The 18,460-nt window shown below is 48.1% G+C and overlaps 1 protein-coding gene and 1 pseudogene across 1 annotated transcript in view; one reads left to right on the top strand and one right to left on the bottom strand.

Moving 5' to 3' along the window:
• The window catches only part of LMX1A (LIM homeobox transcription factor 1 alpha), a 150,405-nt gene that overhangs the window by 71,383 nt on the left and 60,562 nt on the right, over window positions 1-18,460 (bottom strand). The window lies entirely within an intron of this gene.
• On the top strand, window positions 4,010-4,667 carry LOC132516435 (small ribosomal subunit protein uS10-like; annotated as a pseudogene).

Raw genomic sequence — 18,460 nt, 5'->3', positions numbered from 1 at the left:
ACCTCTACACACATATGTATTTATACTCTCATCTTCATGGTCTAAGAACACTTTACGCATCTACTTTGGTCTATGTCACTGAATTTATAATTATCAGCTTATATCTGTCTCCCTCACTACACTGTGTCCCTAGAGGAACAATATTCCTTTTTTTTTTTTTTAATCCCCAGTACATAGCATAGTACCTAGCCATGTACAGTACAGTAGGCACTTAACTGTTTGTCAGACTGAATTAAAATGAATTGAATTGAACTAACATGGGATTTTGGTTTTGGGGCATAGGAGTCAGGGCTGACTGCTGATTCTCTCTAAGAACTGAGAAATGACCACACTGCCCTTAGCTAATCCACCTTCCCAGAGCTGGACTCCAGGGGTGAGTATTTACTGCAGAAATCAGAAGTGGCAGCAGGACTGATGGATGGCCACCACCCTCATAAAGAGCTGTGGGACGCAGTCTCCAGCCACAGCCTCAGGGCTGCTAAGTCCCTTGAAACTTTATGGCATTGTTGCCATGGCGGTCACGGACGTAATGTGCCATGGAGGCAAAAAACTGACATTCCCCTAGAGGTGAAACACTGGTGGGAACCCATTCACAGGCAAGAGTGCGTTACTTAACCTCTCTGAGCCTCAGTTTCCCTATCTGTAACGTGGAGATGATAACCTGCCTCGTAAGGTTGTTGGCAGGATTTAATACAACAATAGAGAGAGAGCACACTGGTTGAAGCATAGTAGGCCTTCAATAATTGATAGCAGTTCTCATTTCCTTACCTGCTGTTAGGAGTTCTAGTATCCTTTCACCTTGCCAGAGTGAAGCGTTTTGGGTCTCAGTTCAGTTTTTAATTTAAACACACTAGACCAGGGTTTGTAGGAACTCTGGGGTTAATGGTGGAAGGAACCCTATGGTTTCCAATCAGTGAGCCTCCGCATGGATCAAACACAGCCAGACTGACATCTGAAACTGCCACTGAAGAGCGACAGGACTCAAGTCCTCCCAATCTCAGTCCCAGGCTGGGCCTCTGCCAGGCAAGTAATTTGCTTCTAGGTGCCCACAGTCACTTGTTTGACTTGGTTGGTGAATACACTAAGGGAAGTTATTCATTAGCAAGTGTGAATAACAGTCCCACCCCACCCCCCAACAAGCAGCAGTCTGGGCTCTGCTAGAGAGAACCCAATGCAACCGCCCATTAGCATTTGTGAGCAATACCCCAGGAAAAAACGCCAAAGGATGTCACATTAAACCTGACGGGGGTGACAGCGGTCTCCTCACTTACAGGTGACTTCTAACCACATCGAAATACCTTCCTTCACATATACCCCTGCTAAGGCCCCTCCTCTGCACTCAGTATCACGCCCTGAGAATGCATTTTCTGATTCTCCTCGCCAAACTTCAACTCCCCGGTCACAGTCTATCTTGGAAAACCCTCTCTGCCTTTTCCTGCCCTTCAAGAGGTCTTTAATGCTAAGACAAGTCCCTCTTTTTCTGATAACAAGAGCCTGCCGGCATTTTAAAATCAGACCCTTGCTGATGAAGAGCTCTTGAAACATAAAAAGATTCCAGCCAGACTGTGCTGCCCAAGAGGCAGCTGCCCTCCGCCCTCCCCCATGCAGTCTTTGGCAAAGCCTGGCCCCAGCATGCAGCCGTGGGTCCCAGGAAGAATCAGCACTTGTAACTTGATGGGTAACTTAAAGAGGATGAATGGCCAGTGGTCCCACAACCATATGCTCGAAGCCAGGGTGAACACAGGACTCAGAACTGGAGGGTATAACCACTCTCTCCTGACTTCGGCTGCTAAAATCACCTCGGACAATGTTATTCTACATTTGTCATGAAAAGCAAAAAGATTTTTAAAGTGTGACTGATGACAGGCTTCCTTGGTTGAAATAAATTCCTCAGCTCTTAAGAGAGTGGTTGGAAAAAAGCATTTACTCATGATTGAAAACGGAGGATGATATTAGTAAGATATCGCATGTGAGCGCACTTTACAAAGGACGTGGGAACTCCATACGCATCATTTGGTGCCGTGAGCGTTCTTGTTGGTAACTCCAACTGACAGCAGGAGAAACAGGGCACTGAGCAGTAGAGAGAGATAGAAAGGTAGAGGTAAGGGCCTCCACTGAGCCCAAGATGTGGGAACTAAAATCTTTAATCGGCCCAATTCAAGGCATGCCACAACTGTATTCACGATTCCTAGCAATGTACGGTGAGGGTACGAATGAGCTGCAAGTAGGGTGCAATCGTGCAACAGCTCTGGGACCTATATTCGACTGTCTGAGACAGGAATGGGGGGTGCTGGGGAAGGGACCTGCAGGGCTCATTGGTGAGAGCTGCAAGTCAAGTCGGGGTGGAGTGGCCAGTTTGCTGGGGCCGTTGGAATCCCCAATGCTGGGCAGGGCTGAGTGGCAAGACGCTGGCGACAGGAGGAGGTGGGGGTCAGAAAGGCTCTGTGGGTGGCACGTCCACTCGATGAAGTTGTCTTGGCATCTGCCCATCCCTCCACTCTCCGCCAGGGCCCACAACCAGGAATGCCAGCTTCGTTCGAGAGGGCATCTCTGCCGAATCTTCCGCTCAGGAAGGGGCATTCCAGGGCCGTGGCAGCGTCTGGGAGACTGTTCAGGGGCCGCAAACAGGGTAACCACACCTGCGATAACGTCACTCATTGGGTCTTCTTCATCTCACACTCCCTCTCACCGCGGGCAGGTGTATGTTCGGATCAGAGACGGATCTAACGTGGGTCGTCACTGCTCCACGCGAATCTTTCAAAGCACCCGGCTGCCAGGAATACCCAAGTCCTCCTTTGCTCCACCAGCCCTCTTTGGGCTTCAGATTCCTGGAATCTGCCTCCCTCCGTCCACTGTGGCCACAGGAAGGTCTCATCCTTCTGCTGCGTGCACCCTACCTCCACCCTCCACGGCACCCCACAGCACCTAAAATGCTTCCTGCTAGAATGGCAGAGAAAGAATGGGATCTGTTGTTCTTCAGGGCCAGAATCCAGCTTCTTCTGATTGGTTGGGTGACACAAGTGAAGAAATAACTAGGATTCTTAGGGGTCTATGACTGGGCATCAGGAGGTCTATGAACCCCCCAGAAATTGTATGGTTTTGTGTGTAGGTGCTTAATGCGAATTTCTGGGAATAACTACCATACCCAATGTCAGTTACCATGCATGAGTTGCTATTCTAAAGGCTTAACCCAGAGCAGCTAATTTAGTCCTTACATAGGAGATACAAATTGCTTTCATCCTCCATTTAAAGATGGGGAAACAGAAGTACCAAGAAGCTAAAAAACTTGCCAAAGTCACAGAACCAACCAGCGGTGGAGCCGGGATTCAAACCCAGGGCTCTAGCTGCAGAGCCCCCGCTCACGAAACCACCTTGCCTTACTGTCCCAGTTTACATCACATTCTCAGAGAGGTCCATAACCTCACCACGTTCAACTGTCTTGGAGGCATCTAGCTATCAACATCTAGCACGTGGCTGTGCCCTATTAGTTTTTGTACGCCGAGAATCTAGCACGGCGCCTGGAACCCAGGAGACACTCGGCAGCCACGCTATGAGAGAATGAAAAGCGACGATCATCCAGGCTCTCCTTCAGGAGGTTTCTCCTGCCTTTCAGAGCAACCTTTCTCACATCCCCTCACTTCTTCCCGGCACCTCCACCATGCCAAGCCCTTCATCAAACACAGGAGTTTCCCTGCCACAGGTGTTCTCTCTCTGCCCGCTTGCTGCATCCTCTCTCTTGCTGTCCTCCCTCTTCACCCGCAGTCTCTCCAAACCTCGCTGGTTCCATATGCCCAGGGGCTTGCCCATACCACCCGATTCTGGACTACCTCCTGGTTTGACTGGCATTTGGATGGGAGGTGGCAGGACCAGATGAAATTCAGTACACAGGCTCTTTGAAGAAGAGGCGGTCGCCACTGCAGCGGAGCCTCGGGCCACCCGCTCCTGTCCCTGCCTCACCGCCGTTCACCCCCACCGACGAACAAGTCGGTCAGGAAGCCGCGCCACAGCCATGGCTTTTAAAGGTACCAGAAAGACTTCCGTGGAGCCAGAGGTGGCGTGGTGATTCACCATATTAGAATCACCCTCACCGGCCGCAGCGTGAAGTCTTTGGAGAAGGTATGTGTTGACCAGATCAGAGGCGCGAAGGAAAAGAATCCCAAAGTGAAAGGACCGGTTCGGATGCCTACCAAGACTCTGAGAATAACTACAAGGAAAACTCCTGGTGGTGAAGGTTCTAAGACTTGGGATCGTTTCCAGATGAGGATCCACAGGCGACTCACTGACCTGCACGGGCCTCCTGAGATTGTCAAGCAGGTCACTTCCATCAGTCTTGAGCCAGGAGTCGAGGTTGAAGTCACCATTGCAGATGCTCAAATCAACATTTTTAATAAACTGATAATCAGTTGTTTTAAAAAAAAATTCAGTACACAGGCCCTCAGTGGGGAGCACAGCATTAAAAAGCCTTCACCCAGAGAAAACTCACCTGCAGGCCAAGAGGAAGGCATCAGAGCGTTAAAGGGGACCCAGTGCCAAGGGTCCTGAAGGTGAGGCGTGAGTCTTTTTATCGGAGGCCCACAGGGAACCTCAGCCCCGAGAGCACCAGGCAGGAGGCAAAGGAGGCAGCCTCCTCTCTGTTTGTGAGGGCCTCTTCTGGAATTCAGGCTTGAGGAGCTCGGAAGTTAAATGTCCACCACCAGCTGGACATCCTGTGGGCATTCAGCACGTTTTCCTGTGTAAGTGAGTTCCAGGCCAGAACTAGTAGCCTTTCCACTGTGGGTCGCAAACTCACCAGACTTGTCCAGTCGTGGCTGAAATCGGTTCTTCCCTGACGGGAACTCCACGGTCTGTGAAAAATAAACGGGTGTGGACTTCATCCAGTGGGCAGAGGTCTTGTCCCTGAAAAGTAGCACTGCAGTCAGCAAGCACTGGCCCGAGTCTGCTTCCTGTTCCAGCGGAGACTTGGAAGAAGAGACAGAGGGCCTATCTCAGCGCCCTCTTCTTAATATCAGTCACAGAGAAGTACTTCCAGGACTGAAGGGCATCTCTCCTGCAGCCTCTTGCACCGCAGGGAGACTGGAGAGAAGATGTCAGAGAGAAGATACACGAAGTCCACCTGCATTGCTGCCCTCCCTTGAGGGGAACGAGATGCTGCTGCTTGATTCATCTATTCCCTCAGTGCAAGAAACTCAGCTGCTTTATGCCTCGCTTTGCCCTTTCGTGAAATGGGGTCCGTGCTGCGTATGCAGAACCACGTCAGTCAAATGAGTATATCTAACACCCTCCAGAAGCGGCAGAGGGCAAACTTATGCTCTGATTAGCATCTCTACAATAATAAAAATAATTTGTAGTATTAGTTCTGACAAACGACCACAGTTTGGGCCTATGCAGCAGTGTCTCTCCACATCGATAAACATATCAACTGCCCCAAAGACTCTCAAGCGGAGATTTAGGGGGAGGGCCCGAGTGAGCCGTTTACATGACCCCTTTCCATCTCGTGGTCCCCCTCTCCCTGGGGCAGGCAAGTGCTCGTTTTACTGCCTGGCAACCAGACTGGGACTAAGCTTGCTAAAATATGAGTGTTTTTTTGGCTGGAGTACCAGAGCGCCTGCAGCCCTACGGAGAGAGAAAAATTGAACACACCAGGCCATGGCTCCAGAAAGGGGAAGAATTAGACTTCACACCGAGCAGGCTGAACCATGGCATTCTTTAGATAATGCTTAACAAACCCCCAAACAAAGGCAGCCAACTTAGCTGCATGTTCGTAAAATGTATTCTCAGCAGATTCGGGCTTATTGAAGCACTGAGTTGCTTTGCAGCCAGGGTCCCCATCCTAAGCTTCCCGTTTTTCCGTGCTGTTCCCCTTGTCTAAATTCCTACAGATTCTGCCAATCAGAATTCCTCACTTCGGGCTCAGGAGGGCTTAGCAACCAAGGTAAATGGTGGTGCTTTTAAATTTGATCCTAACCCTGAAGAACAACTGCCCCCCACCCCAAAGCCCCCTGCTCTGACGAGCCATCTTCTGAGGCCGGTCCTCAGCGGTTTGCAGGCTGACCGCTTAGACATGAAGGGTGTGGAGTTCTGGGATTCACCTCCTCGTCTCACCATTCCACCTCAAATGACACCTCTCACATTTATTCAATGCTGTCGTAGACTTTCTGTGACCGGGATCGTGAAAGTTCAAACTCGAGGTTATTTTAATTTTTGGAAATGCCACTGTCAGTGTTATTTTTAAAGCCATGGCTATCATTAGTATTACTAGCATTTGTGTACCCAGGTAGAAAACCAGCTTGATAAACTAGTAGGCATGTTTTTGTGGTCCAGTCCATTTTTTGCTGCAGAATGTATAAGGCTAGGTAGAAAGGGCAAAAGGTATGGAAGCAGGCTTATAGATCTCAGATCAAACGTAAACGTCATTGAACTCCACTGCTACTTAGTACAGCTTTCACTCCTTCCTCCCTCTCCCGCCTCCATGTTACCCCATTTATCCTGTACCCAAATACCCCAGGATTCGTGTATTAGTTGGACCCTTCTGTAACAGTTGGTGGAGAACAGGAATTTAAGGTCCGGAAACTAGACTGGAGTCCTTACATATGGACTCTGCAAATTTCATGAGAGCAATACTTTTCCTGTAGGAGAAAGCACCTCTTCACTCCAAGATATGGAGAACTGGCCCTGGTGGCTAGAGTCCCACCAGCATCCCCTGCTAACTCTGGGACCTCACACGGGATTCTTTGTTAAGGGCCTTCTCCATAAACTCAGAATAACAATTCTTACTCTCACTGAACTTCCGGGGCTCTGTCAGGGGTGAATGGGATAAGGAGTAGAAAATATTTTCATTGCTTCTGAGAAAGATGTGTTGACTGAAAAATAAAAATGCACAACCTAAAATTTAAATTATGTTTTATTCGGAAAACTTGCTGAGGACCTACGCCCGGGAGGCAGTCTCTCAGATAGCTCTGAGGGACTGCTCTGAAGAGGTAAGGGAGGGGCCAGGATATATAGGAGTTTTTGCAACAAAAATCAGGTAGTCGGAAAATCAAAAGATTACTATTAATTAAAGAGAAAACAGACATCTCAAGTTAATGAATTAAGCGCTTTCCTATGTATGGGAAGATGCAAAAGTCTGGGCTTATGAAAATCACTCCTTTGCTATGCACCTTAACTATCTAGGGCCAGCATCCCGCTTTTCTCTCCATCCTGAATCCCCTCACAGTGCATAGCTGGGGGTGGCTACAGTGGCTAATGGTTTGATGGCTGCAACATCCTTTGTTTACTGATACAGCAGGTGACATTTTTCATCCACAAATGCCAGATATTATTAAACTTCCTAAAAAATTTCCAAGACTCTAGTTCTTGAAGATTCTTGCATGTGGCTTCCCTGAACCCTCATCTCCACTGAAAAGTTGCAGCTGAGAAACTACACCCAACCCCAAAGCACAGACCAGCACCTCCAACCAGTTTGTGAGCTGAAGTCTGCTTGGACCGGTGACCTAAATGTTCATGGATTCAGGTCTGCAGATTTAAGAGGTGATCACAGCAAACATGGAAGCCAGGAAACATGTCAAACACAGAGCTTAACAACAGAGTCCAGCTCCATCCCCAGGAGACAGAAGAGACTCTAGGATTGCTGGAGGTGAGGACAAGGGAACTTTCAGGGTGGCTCCACACAGAGCAGAAAGCAGTCTTTACGGATGATGGCTGCAACTGTGCATTTTTGCATTCATGTGTATACAGTGATCGTCTGTTACAGAACGCCCACTCAAGCACAGGGACCCACAAGTAATAATACCACACACATATGTGTGTAAATGTGTATGTGTGTGTGTGAAGCCACAATGCACTGTCCTCTGAAAATGAAGCTATATTGCCCAGAATACCACCTAACCAATAGTGTACGTTCAGTAAGTTACCTGTTGACTGAAAAGTGATTCTACAGACTTTTAAACTATCCACATAATTTAAGGGCCTTCCCCCAAGAGATCGCAATGGGTTTTCACTGATAAATCAACCTCTCACTCAGGCCATGGTGATCAATAGCCCACAGTTGTGAAACTGCTGAGTGGGGTTCTGGCAGTGGATAGAAGGAAGCTCATAGCGTGTTCTACCCCCAGCCCCCTGCCTTGACACTCCTGCTTCTTGCTGGAGACTAAACCCCGCGTCTTGGGCCTCTGCTTCCTCTCCCTCCACACACTCTACCCAATTCATCCATCCATCCCCATGGTTTTCAATACCATCTACAGGCTGATGAATCCCAAAGCCCTATCTCTGACCCTTTTCCAAACTCCAAACTCATATTTGACATCTCCACTTGGATGTAAAACACACATCTCAAATTTCACATGGCCAAGCAGAACTCTTTGCCCCCGTCTACTCCCCAAATTGTCCACATGGCAGTTAGTGGGGTCTCCACCCACCTAGGAGTCACTTTATCCTCCACACCCTGCCATCTAAGTCAACCAGTCCCGTGAGGACTCTGAATCATGTCCAGAGCTCTTCCCTTTCTCACTGTCTCCACTAGTACCTCCACTTCTTGCCCTCCTAAACTCTGCCACAGGGCAGCCAGAGGGTCTTTTTGAAAATGTAAATCAGAGCTCACTCCCCTGTGTAAAGCTCTCCAAGGATTTCCCATTGGATTTGGAATAAAATCCAAAATCCCTACTCTGATTTACTAAACTTCCAGTCTGATCCTTGCCACCAACTCCAACCCCATATCATGCCACTCTTCCCTCCTTCACTCAGCTCCAGCCTCACTGCCTTCTTTCTGGGCTCAAATAGGTCAAGCTTGTTCCCATCACAGGGCCTTTTCACTGGCCATATTTTCTGCCTGGAACAACCAGCACCACTGCCACCTCTGCCTCCCCCTCCCCCTTCCCCCTCCCCTCCCCTCCCCCTTCCCCCTCCCCCTCCCCCTCCCCTCCCCCTCCCCTCCCCTCCCCCTCCCCTCCCCTTCCCCCTCCCCTCCCCCTTCCCCCTCCCCTCCCCCTCCCCTCCCCCTCCCCCTCCCCTTCCCCCTCCCCCTCCCCTCCCCTCCTCTCCCCTCCCCCTCCTCCCCTCCCCTCCCCCTCCCCTCCTCCTCCCCTCCCCTCCCCTCCCCCTTCCCCTCCTCCTCCCCTCCCCCTCCTCCCCTCCTCCTCCTCCCCCTCCCCCTCCCTCTTCCCCCTCCCCCTCCCCTTTCCTCCTCCTCCCTTACATGGATGGCTCCCTCTGGCATTCAAATCTCAGCCCCAATAGGCCCCCTGATCACCCACCCTAAAGTACCCTTCTGGTTACTCTATACATCTCCCTACATAGCACTGTTTTTCTTATTTGCATCTTTATTCCTGGTTTGTCTCCTCCAGCTCTAATGTAACTCAATGAACAGAGATATCACATCTGAGTGGCCAGAACAGAGCCCAGCATGTAGCAGGTTCTCAGAACATTTTCAAATGTATGGCTCTTCTAACCAATAAAATATACACAAACACACATTCATGGTCACAGACGTTTAGGTAGAATTTTCTCATCATTCTCTTTGTCCACAAGATATTACACACCACAAGCCCATGCTTACTTTATGTCTAATATCCTTCTGTTGCCAGGAGGCAGAAGAAAGAAATTGCTGAATAATTATTGCCTCAATTGGCAGGAAGTAAGGAAAAGACCAAATTCGCTCCCCCTCACCCCAACCTCCATCATGACAAACTATCTCTATGGTCCATCTCAACACCAGTATTTAAGGAACAGTTTTGAGATCGAAAGACCTAAGTTTGAATCAGGGGCTCAGCCACTCACTACACAGGGGATGCCAAACACCCGTCCCCCTCTCTGGCCTTTGTTTTTTTCTCATCTGGTGGATGAACATACTACCAGCCCTGCCCACCTGAAAGGATTGTAATGAGGAACAATGAAATATATAAAATCACTTTGCACACTGCAAAGTATAAGCTATAAAGGTAGGAATTATTGGCATTATTGAGATAAGTGGAATTTTCAATGACTGCAAAGACCTACCTGATTATTGATTTCATTTGATACCATGGATCACCTTAGCTCAGGGTGTGTGTGTGTATTTTGGGTCAGGATGGGAGCGAAAGAAGGGCTGCTAGCCATGAATTTTAAAGAACGCATCCCAACAACAAACACGGAAGGCTCATTCTGGGAGTCAAAGCTAATAATAAGAGCCAGGAGCCGGCAGGCGGAGGAGGTCAGAGTTAATTACAGCTGGCGGCATTTTACATGGTGCCTACCCAGGCCCCCTCCACTGGGAACACCACATTCTAAATCCGAGCTGGCTGATATTAGCGAGCACTGATTAGAATATGCCCACAGGGCCTCTTAAACTTTCCTCCTCTTTTAAAGCGTTTGTTTTCAGCAAGATTTATGGGCACCTCTGCTGAGCGGAAGCAGGTTTGCCAGAGCAGGCAAGTCCTTCCCTTTATAAAGCCTTGGCCGCACAGTGCCCGCCTGGGCACCCGGGTGGGAAGAAAGGCAGGCTCCATCTGGGTGATCTTCCTTCCCGCAGAGAAGAGCGTGTAGGGACCTGGCAGAAAGTGTTCAGATTTCTGACCCGCCTGCAATGGCCCCCAGCACCACGAGCTACCGAAGGGGGTAAACACCCATGGCCTTCAGGAGAACCAGAGGGTCTCAGTCTCTCCATCTGTGAAATGGGTTGACAGGAAAAATGGAAGTTGACCTTGCCAAGCTCTGACAGGTAAGAAGGGCTTGCTGTTTGGAAGAATGTCCTTTAAACCTTAGCCACACACTCAGAGTACTCTTCTTAAAAAGAATAAATGTATTTCTCAGATTTAAATGTTCATGTGAAATGCACAGCAGGATCTCCAGCCAGGATGCAGGGATCCAGTGAGGAAAATGAAAGAATTCTCATCTCCACTTCACAGTTATGGCCCATCCCACACCTGGAAGGAAATCCTCAGGGAGAGAAAGTTCTGCAAGAACTCTATTCCCTATTTACTACCCAAGCTGAGTGAGTCTGGACCTGGGGGATGAGGTCCCTCTGTAAAATGAGATGTGGATGAGATAGCATGTCACATTCCTTCCAGTCTAAACACTATCACTCTATAATTCTTCTTGTCCCTTCCCATGATGCCCACAAAACCAGGGACCATTCTGAAAAGAAATAAGGGACAGCTCTAAGACGCCGCAGGCCTTTTCTGCTCAAGAGTTGCTCTGTGTCTCAGGGCTGCCAGGGAGGATAGTCTTCTTGCCCAGAAGACAAGAGAAGGCTGAAATCTCCAAGGTGAATGCACGCATATGGGCTTCCCCATGAAGGATTAGTAAGGAGCCCGTGAGGACCAGCTGTTCAGCATCTCCATCCAGGACCAAATGAAAGGGAACGGGTTCCGCCTGACGGGCTGGGCTTAGGCTGCAAGTAGGGAAGTGTTTCTAGCCAGGACGGGTTGTTAAACACGGCAACGGTTTACTAACAGAAGCGTTGTAAGCTTCTTTTTCAAACTCCTCCTCTGGCCTGATGGGCCCTTGTATGTCTGAGGTGGCTCAGTAGTCTGGAGTGAAACTGGGAGGAAGGGCAGGGGCTATGCGATGTCCCACCTTTCCCAACCATGCGATGCTCTCTGGAGTCCGTCAGAGTGTGACTAGCTGATTACAGAAATGGCAGCCCCTCTCCTTGGCCAGTTAAAAAAAAACAAAAACAGGACTTATACAGACTCAAAGGCTCAGTCCAAGAGGAGGCAGGACCCCTGAGCAGTCGCTGTGCAAGGGGAGGTGAGGTTGGCAGCAGGGCTGTTGTCTCAAGTCCAGGGGGTTGAGTTGACCCCTCCCATCACCACTTTCACTACTTCTGTGACTATGGACAAACTACCTAAAACCCCCGAACCTTAATATCCTCATCTATAAAATTAGGTTCAATAATTCCCACCCCGGAAGGTTCTTGTATTAGATGAGTTAACTTATGTAAAGCACCCGTTACGTGGACACTCAGTAAATGTAAGTGTCCTTCTTTTCCTCCTGGCAGGCTCTGGATCTGTGCAGGAAGTGCCCTGATGGACCTCAGAGGTCACACCAGGAAGACAGGAGCCAGGGAAGCGCCAGAGTGCGTTGACCTGCCAGTTCCTTTGACTCATTTCGTGAAGGACCCTCAACAGGTCTAAATTACCCCAACGCCGTGTACCTGGGCGATGGAAGCACACAGCTTCAAAAACCAGAATCTGAGGATTCCACACTCGGCTTTGCCTTGATCAAGTTCCCTTGGCTTCTCTGTGCCTCAGTTTCCCTTGATTCAGTAAAGATGGAACGAGAGTACCTAGGGTGGAGGGGAGAGTACCCACCATGTACCAGGCGCTAAACTTAGCACTTTACATACTTTCCTTTAATCCTCAAGAATCCTGCAGGGTTATTACTGTAGAGTCATCTTACAGGTAAGGAAACTGAGGTTTACAAAAGCACATTGCCAGAGACCAAAACAGATCACGTGTGGCGCCAGGATTCAACTGCAGCCTATCCAGCTCTGAAGACAACCCCTTTTGCATTTTTAAATACCTCTAAGAGGTGTTCTGAGCATTTGCAAGATTGTGTCTACAAAGAATATTTGATGCTGGAAGGGAACCAGCAGTTCTTAAGTACTGCAGATTCCAAGGTGTATCTACCTTAAATTCTCCATCTCTCTGCCCTCGCCTATCACCCAACTAGGTTAAAATCCAGGAGATACATACAATGGGAATTAATAGTAAGACTAGGTTAATAAGAAAAATAAAAGAATGTCCCATTGTATTTGTCTTGATAATAGGAAGCACAGAAACTTTAAAAATGCAAACTACTAATTGTCTAAATGACCTCCTACTCCCTGCCTAGCCAGCTGCCTCAGGTAGTGTGGGCCAGGCTGCCTCCATAAAATGCATCTGATTTGGCCCAATTCATCAGACCCTAAAGACTGTTCCGGTGGAAGAATATGATCAGTGACTTGAGAATTCCTCTTCACATACAAGGGAATTCATTTCTCCCTGGGGCCTGAAGCACTGAAGTCCTTCTCACTCCACTCCCAGTAGGTAAATTGGAGCATGGACTACCCCTCTCCTTAAAGAGAGAAGCCCAAATTCAGAAACTAATTTGCCAAAAATGAGGCAGTGACAAGATTTAGTTGGAACTGGGCCCTCAGTGAGTTACGTCTGATAACTCTTTTGTTCCTTTGCGTTCTAGAGCTCTGGTAGACTCCAGTTATTTGTCCAGGAAGAGTGAAGCTGGGTCTTCCCACCCAGGTCTCCCATCCTAAAATTCTAGACGCTAACGGTATTGTTTCCTCCACCTCCCAGGCAACACCTCCTACAAGGGCCACACCTGCCGCCTGAGTCTTGAACATACAAGAGTCTGGTTGAGGAATACTCTATTCCCAACAAATCTGTAGAAGTCAATTAGGGAAAAGTTATCCATGGTCTCGGTTCTACTAAACAACAACAAACGAGTAACAATAACAACAAACCGACTGACCACTAAATTCCTCTAAAAACTCTTTTATTTCAAATATCTGACGTAGAGCCAATTTCCCAAGAATGCCACTGTTGTGTAAATCGAGGTATGCCTGTCCTGAGAATGAACTCCCAGCCAGGGTCCCTTGTTTGGTTGTATAGCCATAGAGCCAGACTGAGTTATTCATTAACTTCCTGTATGAAAACCGAATAATAAAACTGAAGTGTGTTAAACAAATACAGATGAGGGGGTTTAAATCACCTCCAAGTCACTAGGCTTAAAACCGCTGTCATTTCCCCTGGAACAAATACGCTGTAGCACCGCATTAGTAAATGGAGATAACAATATTTATGCCCATCCCAGGCTGGGGCCTGGGTGGACAGCTCTCCCGGGCCGGGCCAACACAGAGGAAGAATTGACAGGCACTGGGGGAATGGGTAGGTGGTCCCCACCCTCCGAATCCCCTTCCAGTCCTGTGATTCCAAAATATGCTCAGAGGTGAGGGGCAGAAAGGTGTCTTGGAATGAGCAGTGCCTGCCGTGTGTTAGAGCCAGAAACGTTTCTGTGACTAGCTGTGGGAGTCGAAGCCTTCGCCCCTTTGTAACAACCACTTAGCTCTTATTTCTCCCCAGGGATTTATGTGTGAGCGAACAGCAGGCGGCTGCCACCGGGAACTACAAGGCAATGGGACGCCTGCAGGAGGAAAGGCCCTCCTGGGCTGCTCCTGCAAGCAGCCAAGATGCGGTTAGATTCCATCTCTGGTGGGATCCCATGTCTCCTAGGTTACAGCTGAGGACTGTGTTTTCCTTTATTACAACACAAAATGTGTGTTCTCCAGGGACTGTTCAAACATCTGTACGAGGTACACCGTGCCTGCGTGTGTGTGTGTGTGTGTGTGTGTGTGTGCGTGCGCGCGCGCTCACACACGCTCAGACAGCAGCGGCAGTCATGACCCAGCTCTTCAAATAAACCTCTCCAGATATTTAAAATTCATGGGGCCTCAGTGCTGGCCCAGCAGCCGGTCTGCTACAGATGTGCAGTGGTGCAGTCTCAGAACTCTAATTAAAACAGAGGAAGTGATCTCTTCCTCAAATTTCCTTTAGCTTGAACTCCATAAAAATCACTAAGTAATATCCGATTGGCAGAGTGAATCATAGGAGCTGGCAGCTGGGCCAAGTGGACAGAGCAAACAGACCTCTGGCCCCCTGCAGGGGGTGTCTTTCAAAACACCCACACCAGAGGCTCTGGCCTCCTTGCCCTGTGCCTTCATCTAATCTTTTGTGGTTACATTTATGAAGTAATGATTATGTGTCCATCTGGAGTTAGGGGAGGGGTACTGTTGATACACCTTAAACACCACGGACCCAAAGTCCCTAAAAAGTGTGGTCAACTACTTTTCTCTGATCGTTGATTGAAAACGAGAGCCAGCAGCCCTGATATTTACACAAACAAAACGGCACTGCGGATCGAGTTGTCCCCAGATGGGCTCCTAGGGCCGATGAGCACGCTAACACATATTTGGGGCCACTGGGCACCCAAGCCTGGCCAAAGAGTCAGATGCAAAGTGCCGCAGGAACTGATGTGGGATGAATTGGAAATGCCTTCTGAAGAAATGTCACTACGTTTCCCTAGCCTCAAAGCTCACCGACCGTTTCTCCCATCACACATTTTAAGTGATTCAATATATAAAAGTGTTCCTGTTTCCAACGTCCAGAATCTCAGGACCAAAAATCCACGCACATGTCATTAGGTGCACACAGTCACAAATTACTGCTTGGGCTGGTGACGTGCCACACGGTACAAGCAGCGCTGGGTGTGGGTCAGAGGGCTGAGTCTGGGTGGAGGACCAGCCACTCTGCATCATCTAACTTCTCCTTGGCCTCATAATTCATCTGGAAAAAGAGGACGGCACCCACCCTGCCTGCCTCAGAGGGCCGCGGTGGAGGTTAAATTTTATAGGAGTCCTTTGCAGACTCAAAGCCTCCCTTAAGAGTCATCGGGAGGATCAGCCAGATTCTATGACGAGCCTGGTCTCGGCCATTTCAACCCTGGCTGTAGATTAGAATTACTTGAGGAACTTTTAAAAAAATAACAAAGCATAGGCCCCATGGCCAGGGGTTCAAATTTAATTGTGCTAATGTGCAACTGGGGGTGAAAACCACCAGGCTGGTGGAATGGAAACTGAAGTAAGTGACAGATCTGGGTCTCCCTTGCAGTAAACATGTACAGTACTTGGACCAGATACATCAAGCCCTCAGTTTATGTATCAGTTAAATGGGCATCCTAATACCTGCATCTAGATTCATTTCATTGATGTTTACTGAATACTTACTATACTCATTTCCTATGGCCACTGTGAAAAATTAGCACAAACTTGATGACTTAAAACAGCAGAAATTTATTCTCACATAGTTCTGGAGGCCAGAAGTATGAAATCTGTTTCACTAAGCTGAAATGAAGGTATCAGCAGAGCCACACTGCCTCCAGAGACTCAAGGGAAAAAGCTTCTTCTAGCTCTGGTGGTTACTGACATTCCTTGGCTTATGGCTGCATTACTCCAATCTCTGCCTCTGCCTTCACATCATCTGTGTGTGTGTGTGTGTGTGTGTGTGTGTGTGTGTGTGTGTAATCTCCTTCCATCTCTTTTTTAAAAATTTTATTTATTTTATTTTTGGCTGTGTTGGGTCTTCGTTGCTACACGTGGGCTTTCTCTAGTTGCAGCGAGCGGGGGCTACTCTTTGTTGCGGTGCGCGGGCTTCTCATTGCGGTGGCTTCTCTTGCGGAGCACAGGCTCTAGGCGTGTGGGCTTTAGTAGCTGTAGCAAGCTGGCTCCGTAGTTGTGGCTCGCGGGCTCTAGAACGCAGGCTCAGTAGTTGTGGCGCACGGGCTTGGTTGCTCCGTGGCATGTGGGATCTCCCCGGTCCAGGGCTCGAACTCATGTCCCCTGCACTGGCAGGCGGATTCTTAACCACTGCGCCACCAGGGAAGCCCTCTCGCTGTCTCTTATGAGGACACTTGTGATGGCATTTAGGGTCCATCTGGATAATCCAGGATAATCTCCTCATCTCAGATCCTTATCTTAAATCACATCTGCAAAGACCCTTTTTCCATATAAGATCACACTGGCGGGCTGCAAGGTTTAGGACCTGACGTGTTTGTGGGGACATCTTCAGCCCACTACACCTACTATGGGTCAGACATTGTGCTGGGTGCTGAGAACACAGCAGACAACAAAAGCCTCTCAAGGAGTGTTAAGGATTACAGACTCTCAGACTTAAGAGACGTTAGAGCAGAGATTCTCAAAGTGTGGTCCGCAGCCCATCAGCATCACCTGGGAACTTGTTAGAAAACTAAATTCTTGCCCTTTCCTCTCTTCTGAATAAGAAACTCAGGGGTGAAGCCCAGCAATCCATGTTTTATCAAGCCTGTTTTAACAAGGTGATTCTGATGCATGGTAATGCCTGAGAACCACTGGACTAAAGGTTATGGAGTTCCTTTATTCTAGCCTTCTTTTTCCAATATCTCTGCTAAATTTATAACCAGCTTCTGCTTAAATACCACCACTTTAACTGCATCTCATGGGAAGATTTCCAGGGCTCCTGCTGACAGACGCCGTATGGCTGGATGGAGGCTGGTTGCACTGAGGTTTTTGACTTCTACAGTAGAGGGCTGGAGGCTGGCAAAGGGCACTGTTACCCAGATAAGATGATGATCAGGACTCCTTGCTTACCTTACCTTTTGTGATAGAAACAGCTAGCAAATTTATAAAAATCTACAGTAATTAAGAAAGTGTGGCATTAGCATAGAGTTGGAAAAATAGAAAAATGAACAAAAAAGTCTCAAAAATAGACCAATGTCGACATTGGGACGTTATATGTGATAGAAAGAGCAGTGCAAATCAGTGAGGAAAGACTAGATGGACTAAATATTCAAAAATAAATTCCAGATGAATTAAAGACATACATAATAAATGTGAAAAAGGAAAATGTTTTTAAAAGAAACCATTATTTAAAATACACAAATTCAGTGCAGCATGACGTTCCCTGCGGTACTGCAGTAAGCAGGATTCCACAAGAGATCGGTTAAGAATCTGCCTGCCAATGCAGGGGACACAGGTTCGAGCCCTGGTCTGGGAAGATCCCACATGCCGCGGAGCAGCTAGGCCCGTGAGCCACAACTACTGAGCCTGTGTGTCTGGAGCCTGTGCTCCGCAACGGGAGAGGCCTGCGCACCGTGATGAAGAATGGCCCCCACTCGCCGCAACTGGAGAAAGCCCTCACACAGAAACGAAGACCCAACACAGCCAAAAAATAAATAAATAAATAAAATAATATTAGATAAAGTAAAAAAAAAAATAATACACAAATTCATTATGGATCAAACAGAAAAATAAACTCTTAGAAAACAAAACAAAAAAACCCTATTATTTCATATAACTGCCCATTCCATTGCTCACAGTTAAAATGGTTAGAAATGGTTTAAAGTTACTAATACAAGATCTAAGAATTTTATTATCGTTCCCCTACACACTCCAGACGTTGCTAATACTCCCCATCTCAGCAATAACTCCAATTTACACAGCCCCATGCTTGAGTAACCCAGCAGCCAGCTACTGCTCAATGCCAACTTCTGGTCTACAGCACGGTCCTAGGCACTGATGGAGATATAATGCACAGGTGGTGGCTTTAAAGATGTGACCATCAGCATGGAGACACCGATCAAAGGTATGTGAAACACTGATGTAGAGTAGTAGCAGATCTCTGTCCCTAGCTTAGAGGTGAAGAGGAGGGTTCAGGGCCTGGGCTTGCCTCTTTCCATGTATGTGACGTACCAGCTGACTGAGTCTGGGCCCAACACTCATTTAAAAAATGAGGCAAGTGAACTGGACAATATCTAATCGTCTATGACTTTTAGTGTGGCCAAGTGTGCTTCTCTTATTATTATTAAAAATAACGATGATGCCTAATCCTGAATGCTTACTTGCGGCAAGTACTGTTTTAAACATTTTGGTCTTCATTTCAACCCCACAAGGTCAGTTCTG

Source organism: Lagenorhynchus albirostris, chromosome 2, assembly GCF_949774975.1.
Source record: "Lagenorhynchus albirostris chromosome 2, mLagAlb1.1, whole genome shotgun sequence".
Lineage (NCBI taxonomy): Eukaryota > Metazoa > Chordata > Mammalia > Artiodactyla > Delphinidae > Lagenorhynchus > Lagenorhynchus albirostris.
The sequence above is the reverse complement of the archived record's forward strand: the minus strand, read 5'-3'. Positions and strand labels throughout refer to the sequence as shown.